Source organism: Bos indicus, chromosome 10 (assembly GCF_029378745.1).
Source record: "Bos indicus isolate NIAB-ARS_2022 breed Sahiwal x Tharparkar chromosome 10, NIAB-ARS_B.indTharparkar_mat_pri_1.0, whole genome shotgun sequence".
NCBI lineage: Eukaryota > Metazoa > Chordata > Mammalia > Artiodactyla > Bovidae > Bos > Bos indicus.
In genome coordinates, this window is record NC_091769.1 from 87,944,238 (window position 1) to 87,957,830 (window position 13,593).

The following is a 13,593-nucleotide window of genomic DNA, read 5'->3' on the forward strand; positions in this document are numbered from 1 at the left end:
TGAAGAAAGAAAGAAGGTCAAAGACTGAAAGGAGGTAATCCCATTATTCCATGGGATGGTGGCAGCAGAGGTTGGAGTAATGTGCTTTGAAGATGGAGGAAGGGGCCACGAGCCGAGGAATGCTGCTGTCTCTGGCACATACAGGGCACTCTGTCTGCATCATCTTTCTCGACATTCCAGCTCGGTGTGCAGTTTTCTATCTGCGTGTCTGTCTGACTCTGTCATCAGATGGACTGCTTCTTGGGGATTGAGGCTATCATAATTTCTCCTAAAAGTCTGAGTAGAATTAAGCCAGACCCTCCCCATCCAAGACTAGCACTACTGAGTGTCTCTGCTTTCATTTCATCCCAGCCCAGCTATTCACAGCTCATCACTCCAAATGGGAGGTCTCCCACTGCATCTGTGACAAGCTCTGGTTCAGTGTCCTGTCTTGGCCATCAATATAAGCATCACCCTGGATACCTAGGGTTTTATTTGCATACCTACAATCCAAGTCCTTCCCTCAGAGTTTTGAATCAGAACCAAGAGGTTCCTGCCCAGATTAGTTGCTCCTTTGAAGAGAAGCCATGTTGTTTTCACTTTGCCTTTTCTACCCCGTGTTCTGTACATCCTAGAAAAACAGGCTATAGGTGGAGAGTGAGAGGCAGGAAACAGAGATGGGAGGAGAAACTCTCTGTGCTTCCACAGTGCCCCATTCCTGGTTTCAGTACATCCTTGAGGCCTAGAAGCAGGCCTGCCCTGGAATTTTTGAGACACCTCTGGGGTCTTTCCAATAGATTTCCTGTTTTGCTTAGCTCAGCCAGTGTTCATTTCCATCCATCATAAGCAAAGAAGTCCTGAAAAATTTGGAACAGAGCGTTGGCACATCATCCATGTGGTACGTTCCCAAACCAAATACGGTAAAGCCTCACTTACCCAGAGGTCACGAGTGTGTCCCCTTGCCCACGCAGAACACTATGGAAAACCCAGACAGAAGAAAGAGGGCCTGTTGTTCTGTTTTCCTGGCTGTGAGGTGAGGCCAGGAGGAGACAAATCATGGAGCAGGGTGGAGCTTGGGAAATGGCCATGGATTGGAATGTTGGGAACAGAAACCAAAGATGCCAGGATCCAGCAGTCAAAGAGAATGGGCAAAAGTCAAAGAGAAGCGGAGCGGGCCAAGGTCCAAGCTGGTGGGAGGAAGCCATCCTTCCGGCACCAGAGAGCCCTGACGAATGCGCTCTGTGAATGGACACTCCTCTTGAAGGCCCAGGACCACTGTCCCTGGCATCTCCCATCTTTGCTAGAGTCACTGAGTCCTGCAGTGAGTCCCCAAGGCCCAGCCAGGCTTGAGTCAGGCTCCCGAAGCTCATGCGCTGGCCCCATGAGTTGTCCAAGGGGCTGGATTCCACACTTCCTTTTTATTTAGGAAGCACTTAGTGTTACCAACTAGGGTTCTTGACCTTGGTCAATCAATAGAAATTGACTACAGGCCAGACAAGAAATTCAAGCAAGGCTTTATTGGGGCCCCAACTGCAGCAGGAAGAAAGAACAAATGACAGGTTCCCTTGCTTGCTTACGCCCTGTTCCCCAAGGTGAGGGGAGGCAAGCTTGTTCCTTATATGGGTTCAGTGTAGGACTGGGCCCAGGGATCAGGCCAAAGGGCTGGCTTAGGTATTCTGCCCACCCCTCTGGTGCTGCTGAGTGCAGGGGACATGCTCAGTACCCTGCTTTTGTTCCTGACACCCTGTTTTTTGCTCCAGGCGCCTCAAAAGTGGCCAGTTGGGTTTTTTGATCTCTTTGTATCTTTTGGATCCAGAATTTGCCCCAACTGAGCGTGCATGGAGTTCTTTTTAGTCCCATACAGTTTTTTGTATTTCATTGCTCCAGGAGAGGTGTGTCCAGGTACAAGCCCTGCAGCATGGCAGCAAAGGGTCCCGGGCCCCAGCCTGTCCCACTAGCGAGCTTGACTAATCAGGTTCCCAGCCCACGGTGGACTGGAAATCCCGAGTTGGAAATGGGGAGAGATGCTATTAGAGAAATCACAGAGACAGTGGCCAGAACCAATAAGCCACAGCAGGGCTTCTCCACCGCATCGCAAATCATGAGCTGCCCTGTGCATCGCACGGCGTTTACCAGCATCCTCTGCCCACGAGATGCCAGTAGCACTCCCTCTATCTGTGTCAACGAAAAATGTCCCCAACGTTGCCACATGTCTCTGGGGGACAAACTCATGCCAGGCAGAGAACCATTGTGCTACAAGAAGAGAGTAAGAAACCATTTTAAAATATTCACAAGAACGACAACAAGGCCAATTAGTTAAAGGGGCAGAGCCCAGCATCTTTCCAGGCCCTTAAGGGTGAGTCCCTTATGGCAGATAGTCACACCATGCTTGCCACTGACCCAGAGCTGTCCTGGCCGGCTCTCCTGCCGCTCTACCATGCTGATGGAAATCCCCCCAAAGTGCCAGAGGGGAGCTGACCATCCCATTTAAGAAGGCCAGTTCTCAGAAAATGAGGGGTATTTACCCTCAAAGGGTGACAGCACTCCCTGTGGAGGACAGAACGTGGGATTCTTCTGCTCTCTTTAGCATCCTTTGCCAGTGCTTAGCAAGCACATAGTAGGCCCTCACTAAACTGAAATGAGTTACATTCAGTTTTAAAGGTTTCTACACTGACTGTAAAGAAAGCTGAGCACTGAAGAATTGATGCTTTTGAACTGTGGTGCTGGAGAAGACTCTTGAGAGTCCCTTGGACTCCAAGGAGATCCAACCAGTCCATCCTAAAGGAGATCAGTCCTGAATATTCACTGGAAGGACTGAAGCCGAAACTCCAATACTTTGGCCACCTAATGCGAAGAGCTGACTCATTTGAAAAGACCCTGATGCTGGGAATGCTTGAAGGCAGGAGGAGAAGGGGACAACTGAGGATGAGATGGCTGGATGGCATCACCGACTCAATGAACATGAGTTTGGGTGAACTCCAGGAGTTGGTGATGGGCAGGGAGACCTGGCGGGCTGCGGTTCATGGGGTCGCAAAGAGTCGGACACGACTGAGTGACTGAACTGACTGACGGACACTGACTCCATATGGTTTTGGGACTCTGGAAAGGATAAGATCCTCTCAATACTTGGAGGCCTATCTGCGATTCTGCCTCCCTGCCCGCACCCTCCCTGCTCTCCCATGACCCTTCCTGCCTTCCCAGTACCTTGACACACCCCTCTCCCCTGCTCCCGTCCCACCCCGCCCTGTGCTTACCAGGTAGGTCCAGAGGAGTAAGAACCTCTTAGCCCGGTCAGAGCCCTTCCAGTGCTTCAGACGACCATATACATGGGATGTTTGAGGTGGGCAGCTCATGCCCCTTCTCCTTCCCCTAAAAGGGTATGGAAGATTGAGAGCTGGCCCATGGAGCCCTGATTTGTGAAGAAGTACTGCAGTCCAGGGGCTCCCCAGGTGGTGCAGAGGTAAAGAATATGACTGTCAATGCGGGAGATGGGGGTTCGATCCCTGGGTTGGGATGATCCCCTGGAGAAGGGAACGGCAAACCACCCCAGAATTCTTGCCTGGAGAATTCCATGGACAGAGGAGCCCAAGGGGCTACAGTCCACGGGGTCGCAAAGAGTCAGACCTGACTGAGCACACGCATCTGGAAGAGGTGAAGGGTGGGAAGATTTGCACCATGGGAGTTCCCAAAGGCTCCGCCTTAAGAGATCTGCTCTGAAATCTGGGGTCAGCTGGAAGAAGCTGGCCTTCTCGTGAGTCTAGGTCCCCCTGGGAGCTAGTTTCCAGTGCAGAGGGCATGACAAACTCTTGTTCCTGCAGCCAGGAGCCAGAGACACTGAGAATGACAGTCACGGGAATGCCCTGGGACAGTCTTTCAGGCTGGCCACGATGAACCAGAAGCTCTGGAACAAGAGGCAGAAGGGGCAGCAGAGAAAAGGATGAGGGTTCACACTCAGGACACATTTTGGAGCACGCGTCTCAGGCATCATGCCAAGCGCCATGTCAATGTCAACCTGGGCTCTGCAAAGCAAAACCCCAGGGCACCGGGGTACTAGACAGTTCAGGGGACAGATAGCCCAACAAGCCGAGTCTCAGAAAGAGGAGGTGATTTTCCCGATATCACACAGCCATTAAGTAGTAGAGCCAGCATTCAGACAAGGGCAAGAATGAGGTACAGAATGTCCAGCAATCAATAGACTGGCTAAATAAATAATGGTTTATTTATAGAACACTGGGTGGCCATTGACATTTCTTGGTAGAAGAATATTTAATGACCTGGAAAGATGTTTAAGATACATAGCTGAGTGGGCGGTGGGGGGTGGTGGGGAGGCAGGTTACAAAACAGCATGTGCAAATGGGTTGTTAAAAAATAAAATGGAACACAGGGGTGTGATTTCCAAGAAAAAAAATAAAAATATTAGCAGAATTGTTTCTGTATAACAGGAGAAGGTGTGATTTCTATTTCTGTGACTGTCCATTTTTTCTTACAACAATCATTTCATAACAAGGATAAATATGACAGAGCGCACCGAGTGTTTCTCTTGGGGGAGGGGAAGGTATGGAGTCCAGACCAACACTGAAATGCAGGATCCCGGGGCTGAGTGGACGGGAGAGTGCAGTGGGAAGCGAAACCCTTCCTCAGAACACTGGGACTTTTTCTAGACCAGGCAGCAGGTGAGGCTGGGTGCCTGCCTCCGCTGGGGGTGCCCCAGCCTGGCTCTGCGTGCCCACTGGATTGAGGTCCACTCTTGCGGGCCTGCGCTTGCAGAGCAGGTGGAGGAGGGCAGAGGGCAGTGTTGGACCGGGTTCATCCTGGGTGTGTCTGGAGGGCAGGGAGAGAGCTGCGGAGACTTGCTTCAACATGTGCCTCTGTGCCAAGCCTTCAGTTTAGAGGGTGGGGGTGAGACAGGCTGGGACCTGGGACCCTTTGCAGCGGAGCTACATGCTTGCACCTGGACACACCTCTCCCTGAGCAACAAAATACAAAGAAACCGTATGGGACTAAAAATAACCCCACGCATGCCACGGTTGGGGCAAATTCTGACCCAAAAGATACCAAGAGATCAAAACACCCAACTGCCACTTTTGAGGATCCTGGAGCAAAAACAGGGTGTTGAGAGCAAAAGCTGCTGCTGCTGCTAAGTCACTTCAGTCGTGTCCGACTCTGTGCGACCCCATAGACAGCAGCGCACCAGGATCCCCCGTCCCTGGGATTCTCCAGGCAAGAACACTGGAGTGGGTTGCCATTTCCTTCTCCAATGCATGAAAGCGAAAAGGGAAAATGAAGTCGCTCAGTTATGTCTGACTCTTAGCGACCCCATGGATTGCAGCCTACCAGGCTCCCCGTCCATGGAATTTTCCAGGCAAGAGTACTAGAGTGGGGTGCCATTGCCTTCTCCGTGAGAGCAAAAGCAGGGTACTGCAAACATCCCCGGACAGACCACCGCCTAAGAGGTGGCAGTCCACCTAGGTCACCCCCCAGGCCTGACCCCCGGACACATCCCTACCTTCACCCACGTAAGGGACAGGCTCAGTGGGGAGTGGGGAGCAGAGCAAACAAGGGAACCTGTTGCTTCTTCTCTCTCCCCTATTTGAGCAGTTCAGTTCAGTCGCTCAGTTGTGTCCAACTCTTTGCGACCCCATGAACCACAGCACGCCAGGCCTCCCTGTCCATCACCAACTCCCAGAGTTCACCGAAACCCATGTCCATTGAGTCAGTGATGCCATCCAACCATCTCATCCTCTGTCGTTCCCTTCTCCTCCTTCAATCTTTCCCAGCATCAGGATCTTTTCAAATGAGTCAGCTCTTCACATCAGGTGGCAAAGTATTGGAGTTTCAGCTTTCAGCATCAGTCCTTCCAATGAACACCCAGGACTGATCTCCTTCAGAATGGACTGGTTGGATCTCCTTGCAGGCCAAGGGACTCTCAAGAGTCTTCTCCAACAGCACAGTTCAAAAGTTTCGATTCTTCTGCGCTCAGCTTTCTTTGTAGTCCAATTCTCACATCCTACAGGAAAAACCATAGCAGGGCCCCAGTAAAGCCTTGCCTGGATCATCTGGCCTCCGATCATTTTCTGGTTGATTAAGGAGGCAAAGAACCCTGGTTGGTAACTGGATGGAGTAGGGGTGGGGATCTCACACAAAAATCATAAGAGTGGTCCCGTGAGCTCAGTCACCTCAAACTTATAAGCCACAACAACACACCTGCAAACATTTAAAAATACTGTGTAATACTTCAATAACCTGCAAGTAAATTTGTTGATAGTATAACCTATCTAGAAACATAATATTTGTTTGTCAACCTGATGCCTTAACTGATGCCCTAGAAAGGAAAAAAAAAGTTTCTAATAAAACAAGTATTTCAATAGGTAAATTCTCAGACAAGACTACAGTACAAGACAATATCCACTCACCTCCACCCTCAAAGGTACAGGAAATTTCCAAAACGTTCCCTAAGGGAGAGTCAACCCAGAGGACCACTGAGTAAATACCACTGGCATATAGTGAGTGCTTTCTCACAGCCCAGCTCTCTCTCTCTCTCTCTGTATATGTATATATGTGTGTGTATATATATACATATATATATATATCTCAGAGTCCTCTAATATATAGATGATGTAAAGTCACCTTCCATTGGAAGGACTGATGTTGAAGCTGAAACTCCAATACTTTGGCCACCTGATGTGAAGAACTGACTCATTTGAAAAGACCCTGATGTTGGGAAAGATTGAGGGTGGGAAGAGAAGGGGACGACAGAGGATGAGATGGTTGGATGGCATCACTGGCTCAATGGACATGTTTGAGTAAACTCCAGGAGCTGGTGATGGACAGGGAGGCCTGGCGTGCTGCATTCCATGGGGTCGCAAAGGGTCGGACACGACTGAGGGACTGAACTGAACTGCACTGAAAGTAACCTACCCTTCACAACAGTATGAGGTCGATGCTCTCGTACACCCCATTTTGGATGAGAAACAGACCCAGAGAGGCTGAGTTATTTGCCCAAGGTTACCCAGCTAGTGGACGGAGGGGTGCTGGGATCTGAACCCAGGCAAACCAGCTTTCCTGGAAGAGGAGGTTCAGCCTGAGGGAAGTGAGTCAAAGCTGAGGAACACAGCCCCAGGCCCTCTAAGCTGCAGTGTTTCTGAACCTCAGCACCATTCATACACTGGGCTGGATAATTCTCTGCTGTGGGGGCCATCCCATGCAGAATAAGGTGTTTTAGCAGCATCCCTGGCTTCTTCCCACCAGAGGCCAGGAGTACCCCTCCATAGGCAACAACCCAAATGTCTCCAGACATAGTGAAATGTCCCCTGGGGTGGCAAAGCAGGGTCAGAGCCACCAAGGCAGCCTCTAGAGAAGGCATGACCCTAGCCGGTCTGCAGATACAGGAGAATTTCTGGAGCGAAAGGAAAGCAGAGCAATGCTCTAGTGGAAGGGCAGGCATGACGCAGGTAGGGTGGGAGGTGGGTGGTCACATGGAGGACATGTGAAGGCGGGTCCAGATGGCCATGTGCACAGAGATGGAGAGAAAACCTGAGATCATGAGGCCAGAGGGAGGGCAGGGCGGCTGCCTTCCCTCCTGGTTCCTCGCCCAACTTCATGTCCTGCCCCGAGTTCGGACCCCTGATGAAGACAGCACCTGTAAATGATTTGGGTTGAGAATCAGTCCCACGTTGATCAGAATTTACTATGCTTTTCAAACCTACGGCACCCCCCTCTAAAAGTCTGCACAGCTTTCTGACCCTCAGATGAATCACTCCCACACATGGAGATCTGGCTCCCTACTTTTGTAACCTCCCCTTCCTTCTTAGCCAGTCTCCCAGCCACACTTTCTTGGGCCCTGATAGCCATGTGCAGTCTCCTTGTCCTCAGCAGGCGGCAGATGGAGAAGGGGTGGAGGGTGGGGGCTCCTGGCCTGTAAATCCTGAGAAGGGCAAGAAGCAGGGGAGACAAATGCCTTGGGCTGATCAGCGAAGAGCCCGCTGCCAAACCCCCTCACCTCTTGGCTCTCTGGCAGAAGAGGGGATTCTCAAACAGCCCTCTGGCCACTGCCCTTGGCTCTTGACTGGAATAATTAGAGCTGGAGCCAGGAATGATGTCATGCCTTTGCAGGAGACTAGAAGATGACTTTGAGCAAGGCACTTACCGTGGCCTCAGCTCTCTTTGTCTAGTAAACTGGGGCGGACTTGATGAGCTTGAACACTCCTGCGCTGACGTTCTGATTTGTAGACAAAAAGCCTGGGCAGGTCCTTCTTGGAAGAAGGTGGCAGCCATGGCTTTTGCATATGCGACTCACTTCCCCTCCTGCTTCCTCTACTCACCCTGCGAGCTTCTCTCCTTCTCCAGGTAGTAGCGGGGCAGCTGTCAATCATGCTGCCCTACCCCCAGCTCCAGGAGATAGTGATGGACAAGGAAGCCTGGTGTGCTGCAGTCCATGGGGTCCCAAAGAGTCAGACACAACTTAGCTGCTAAACAACAACAACCCCCTTTCAAGAGTGTAGGGATGGGCAAGTGTTCCACCACCCAGGCAGAGGTCCCTCCCCGTGCTAATTGGTTCACTGATGGACATGCTCCTGTGCAAGCCACTTGAGACTCTTCCCTGGTTTAGGGAAGACAGAAGTGATGTTTCTAGGGGCTTGTTAGGTTGGAAAGATGAGTCTAAGGCTACCAGCTTAGAACAGAGCCAGTATACAGAACACAGTCTAGCGGAGAACCCAAGAGGCAGATAAAGGCTGATGACATTGTTTAAATCCCTGGATCAAACTGTGCCTGAAAGTGATACTTTTTTTTGCTTAAGCTAGTCTAATTTGGGTTTCAATAACCTACAACGGAAACAGTGCTAACTAGTACAGCCCTTTAGCAGTAGGGCTGTGAGAAGGGATATTGAGCATATGGAGGGGCAGAATCTACCAGCTTTTATCTCCAGCTTGAGGCAACAAACCTCAGAACTGCCCCACACATCTCACCCGCCATGTGCTTTGACATGGCTCAACCTCAGCCCTATGAAGGGGAGATCTAACCTAACCCAGACCCAATGCCACCATGCAAGTTTTTCAAGTTCAAATTTGATACCCGCCTTGAAAAAGGATGTCCTTGCCCCAGGCTGCACAGCACCCAGGAAAATAGGCAAGTGGGATTGGTAATGCACAGCTCACAGCAGTGGATTCTCCCTAGTTTGGAGAGATGGGGAGCAGGGGTTCTTGGGGTATAGTACACATCAACATGAGCTCTGCCCTCAATATTTGGCACCCATCAGGGGAAGTCTACCCCCCTGGCACTGCAATTGCAGGGACCTAGGGCTTAGAACGCATTCTTCCCAGTGGTAAAGAATCCGCCAGCTAATGCAGGAGACATAAGAGACAAAGGTTCGATCCCTGGGTCAGAAGATCCCCTGGAGGAGGAAAAGGCAACTCACTCCAGTATTCTTGCCTGGAGAATTCCCATGGACAGAGGAGCCCATCAGGCCTGGTTGATTCCTAGCAGATTGATACCGTTCTTCCCCCTGGGAAAACCAGCTCCTGCCACAGGGCTAAAAAAAGGTCTGGGTCTCTGTGTCTCTGGCGGGTGTGCCCACAGCACCTGGGTTCTCGGAGCAGTGTTCCACTCGGCTATGGGCTGAATTGTTTCCTCTCAAAATTCATATGCTAAAGCCCTAACCCCCAATATGGCTGTGTTTGGAAACGAGGGTTTTAAGAAGCAATTAAGATCAAGTGAGGTCAACATGAAACTATCACAACACTGTTCATTGGCTATACCCCAATACAACATGTTTTTGGTGTTAAAAATATTTATAAAGATAAAATTTTAAAAAATTAAGATTAAATGAGATCATAAGGGTACAGTCCTGACCAATAGACTTGGTATCCTTTTAAGAAGAGGAGGACAGAAATCTCTCTCCCACACAGACTCCGAGGGAAGTCCACGTGAGCTGAAAGCTAGCAGGCAGCCGTCTGCTCACCAGGAAGAGGGCTCTCAGCAGAACCTGACCACGCTGGAACCCTCATCTCAGACGTGGCAGCCTTTAAAACTGTGAGAAAATAAGTGTCTGCTCTTTAAACCATCCAGTCTATGACATGTTGCTATGACAGCCGAAGCCGACCAAGACACACTCCCCTCCACCTCCACCAGAAGGCCCCACGTGGGGGGTGGGGAAATGATCCTTAGCCAGCGTTCTCAGCAGTAATTACATGCCAGGCTGTTCCTTTTTTTTTCCCCAAATATTTATTTGGCCACCGCAGGTCTTAGGTGTTGCCCGAGCTCTTCGTTGCAGGATCTTTAGTTGCAGCATTTGAACTCCTAGTTGCGAGCAGATCTAGTTTCCTGGTGGTGGTGGGGGTGTAGTCGCTCAGTCGTGTCCGACCCTTGCAACCCCATGGACTGCAGCCCGACAGGCTCCTCTGTCCATGGGATTTTCCAGGCAAGAATACTGGAGTGGGTTGCCATTTCCTTGTCCAGGAGCTAGTTCCCTGACCAGGGACCAAATCCACCCCCCCTGCATCAGCAGCACGGAGTCTTAGTCACTGGGCCATCAGGGAAGTCTCTTCTAGGCTGTTCTAAGCATTTTCCATACCTTAACTCAATAAGTCCTTATAACAGCCCTGCCAAGTAGGCAGCATTACAAGCTTCTCCCACTACCTGGAAGTAGAGTGTTTCTGTGAAACATTTTGTTTGCTGAAATGGCATAAAATAAAGTAGCTATCCTAGGAGAGAAATTGATGAGCCAAAGAATTGATGCTTTTGAACTGTGGTGTTGGAGAAGACTCTTGAGAGTCCCTTGGACAGCTAGGAGATCCAACTAGTCCATCCTAATATTCATTGGAAGGACTAATGCTAAAGCTGAAACTCCAATATTTTGGCCACCTGATGCGAAGAGCTGACTCATTTGAAAAGACCCTGATGCGGGGAAAGTTTGAAGGCAGGAAGAGAAGGGGATGACAGAGGAAGAGATGGTTGGATGGCATCACCGACTCAATGGGCATGAATTTGAGTAAACTCCGAGAGTTGGTGATGGACAGGGAGGCCTGGCATGCTGCAATCCATGGGGTCACAAAGAGTCAGACACGACTGAGTGACTGAACTGAACTGAACTGAACTGAGGAAAGGAAGAAACAGATGATCAGACACAGTTCAAAGCTTGAAGTGACTTGAGTTTGACATGTTGAGTATAGTTTCCTGGGAACGAGCCTGGTGGGGCCACCCTCACTGTTTGGGGTGTGCACTGCCTCTATATAATGCTTGCAGCAAAACAAATGCTGAATGCTGTCTTCACTTTATACCTTTTTTATCATAAAAGCAAAAATCCTCTTTGGATTTCAGTTAGCAAAAACAGGTACTAATGGTCTTTTTCAAAAGCAAAGTGGCATAAAGCAACCTTTCAAAAAGTGGAAGGTACCTGCATGACCATTATACAGATGAGGAGACTGAGGCACGAAATGGTTTGGGAATCAAAGTCACACAGTGATACTCTGAAACTGGATTCCAGCCCACCAGTCTAAATCCAGCACTTCTCAACCCAGAGTAACTGAGGAAGGAGAGAAAAGCAAGAGTGCCTATGACCTCCGGAGAGAATCCGCAGGGAGGGCCCTGCATTCAGACACCGGGCAGTGCTCTGAGGGAGGACCAACTTGGTTCCCAGCTTGGCACAGTCCACAGGAAGTGACCTGCTGCCGCCTGGCCTCCAGGGAGGGAGATGCCCTAGGGGCGGTTCTTCATTCAGTAGCCCCATATCTTGCCTAAGTTGTGTGAAAAATAAGAGGTGGACAACGGGCTGCTCAAAGCCCTTCCCATTCATTCTGCTGTCCTAAAAGCACACAGGTGCAGCCCCTTGGTGTGGGGGTGGGGTGGGGTGGGGGAATGGTCGCTGCTAGAGGAACTGTGTGGAATCAGATCACCCAGCGGGTCCCCACCAGGGTCTGTTAATTCTGGCTCAGGGCGTGGCACAGATTTCAACTCACCCCTGAGGGCAAGTTTGCCCCCAAACATTCCCAAGCTGAAGCAGAGGGCTTAACCCAGGTCAAGTCCCTCTAAGACCTTTCTGGAAACCTCATCCAATCCTACTGGCCAACAGTTACCTCATCAAAACCTGGACAGGCCCTCAGAAGTCCTTGTGACATGGAGCGTTGAATCCTTCCAAGATTTATCTCCTTGTCCCCCAGTGCCCAGGACTCTGGGCTGGGGGAAAACGGTGGGAATAGACTGAGACACCCCAAACACACACACACACGCACACGCACACAACCCAACCCCTTGCTCAGATGCCCAGTGGGGTGCTGGAACCAGTCCAGTTCAGTCGCTGAGTCGTGTCTCACTCTTTGTAACCCCATGGACTGCAGCACACCAGGCCTCCCTGTCCATCACCAACTCCCAGAGCCTACTCAAACTCATCTCCATTGAGTCGGTGATGCCATCCAACCATGTCATCCTCTGTCGTCCCCTTCTCCTCTCGCCTTGAATCTTTCCCAGCATCTGGATCTTTTCAAATGAGTCAGCTCTTCGCATCAGGCGGCCAAAGTATTGGAGTTTCAGCTTCAGCATCAGTCCTTCCAATGAACATTCAGGACTGATTTCCTTTAGGATGAACTGGTTGGATCTCCTTGCAGTCCAAGGGACTCTCAAGAGTCTTCTCCAACGCCACAGTTCAAAAGCATCAATTCTTCGGCGCTCAGCTTTCTTCACAGTCCAACTCTCACATCCATAACATGACTACTGGAAAAACCATAGCCTTGACTAGACGGACTTTTGTTGGCAAAGTAATGTCTCTGCTTTTTAATATGCTGTCTAGGTTGGTCATAACTTTTCTTCCAAGGAGTAAGCGTCTTTTTACTTCATGGCTGCAGTCATGCTGGAACCAAGGACCCCATAAAAGGCTCCCTGTAATGGTGCCCAATAACCACCAGGGGTCGCTGTGTAACCAGCAGGCCGACGATGATGGCGAGAGGATTTTCTCCACCCACCGACCCTAGGGGATTGGGGAAGCCAAGGCAGGAGGCCCGGGTGGAGCAGAGGGGCGGCCCTGTCCCCCGGCCTCAAGGCCAGGAGAAGCACCCCTACAAAGACACACGTCGTGCTCCATGAGATTGGGGACAGCAGAGGTCTCATCCCAGGCCTGAATTGACACAAGGGGGAGATGATGCTAGGCACACTTCCCCATCCCAGCAAGCCCGCTCCAGGAGCTCTGCTCAGCTTCCTGGGGCTACCCCCCACCCCCACCCCGCCACAGAAAGGGCCACGTACACTGTGTACATCTCTTCAGCTCCAGGGAGCAGAGCCCCCGCCCCCGCCCCCGCCTCACCTCACCCCCAAGCAAAGCTGCTGTACAGTCAGGTGGGCAGGGGAGGCTCAGACTAGTCACTTCCAGCCTAACCAGAGCCCAGAAGCCAGCAGGCACCATCACTGGCTTCCTTCCCATCCTCCTCGGGCCGTGGAGGGAGACGGATGAACGCACGTGTGTTTTGTCCTCACCTAAAATGGCAATCCACTCCAGTACTCTTGCCTGGAAAATCCTGTGGACAGAGGAGCCTGTTGGGCTACGGTCCATGGGGTCGCAAAGAGTCGGACACGACTGAGCGACTTCACTCACTCATTCCAGCCTCTAAACCCCGAGGCGCCACGCAC

The 13,593-nt window shown here is 51.0% G+C and overlaps 1 long non-coding RNA gene across 2 annotated transcripts in view; it reads right to left on the reverse strand.

Annotated features, from left to right (window-relative positions):
• Positions 1 to 4,171: 4,171 nt before the first annotated feature.
• Positions 4,172 to 13,593, reverse strand: part of LOC139185390 (uncharacterized) — a 35,327-nt gene continuing 25,905 nt past the window's right edge. For both annotated transcript variants that reach the window (XR_011569023.1, XR_011569024.1), the window contains exon 3: positions 4,172 to 5,986. This is a non-coding gene — a long non-coding RNA (uncharacterized lncRNA). The remainder of the gene's footprint in view (positions 5,987 to 13,593) is intronic.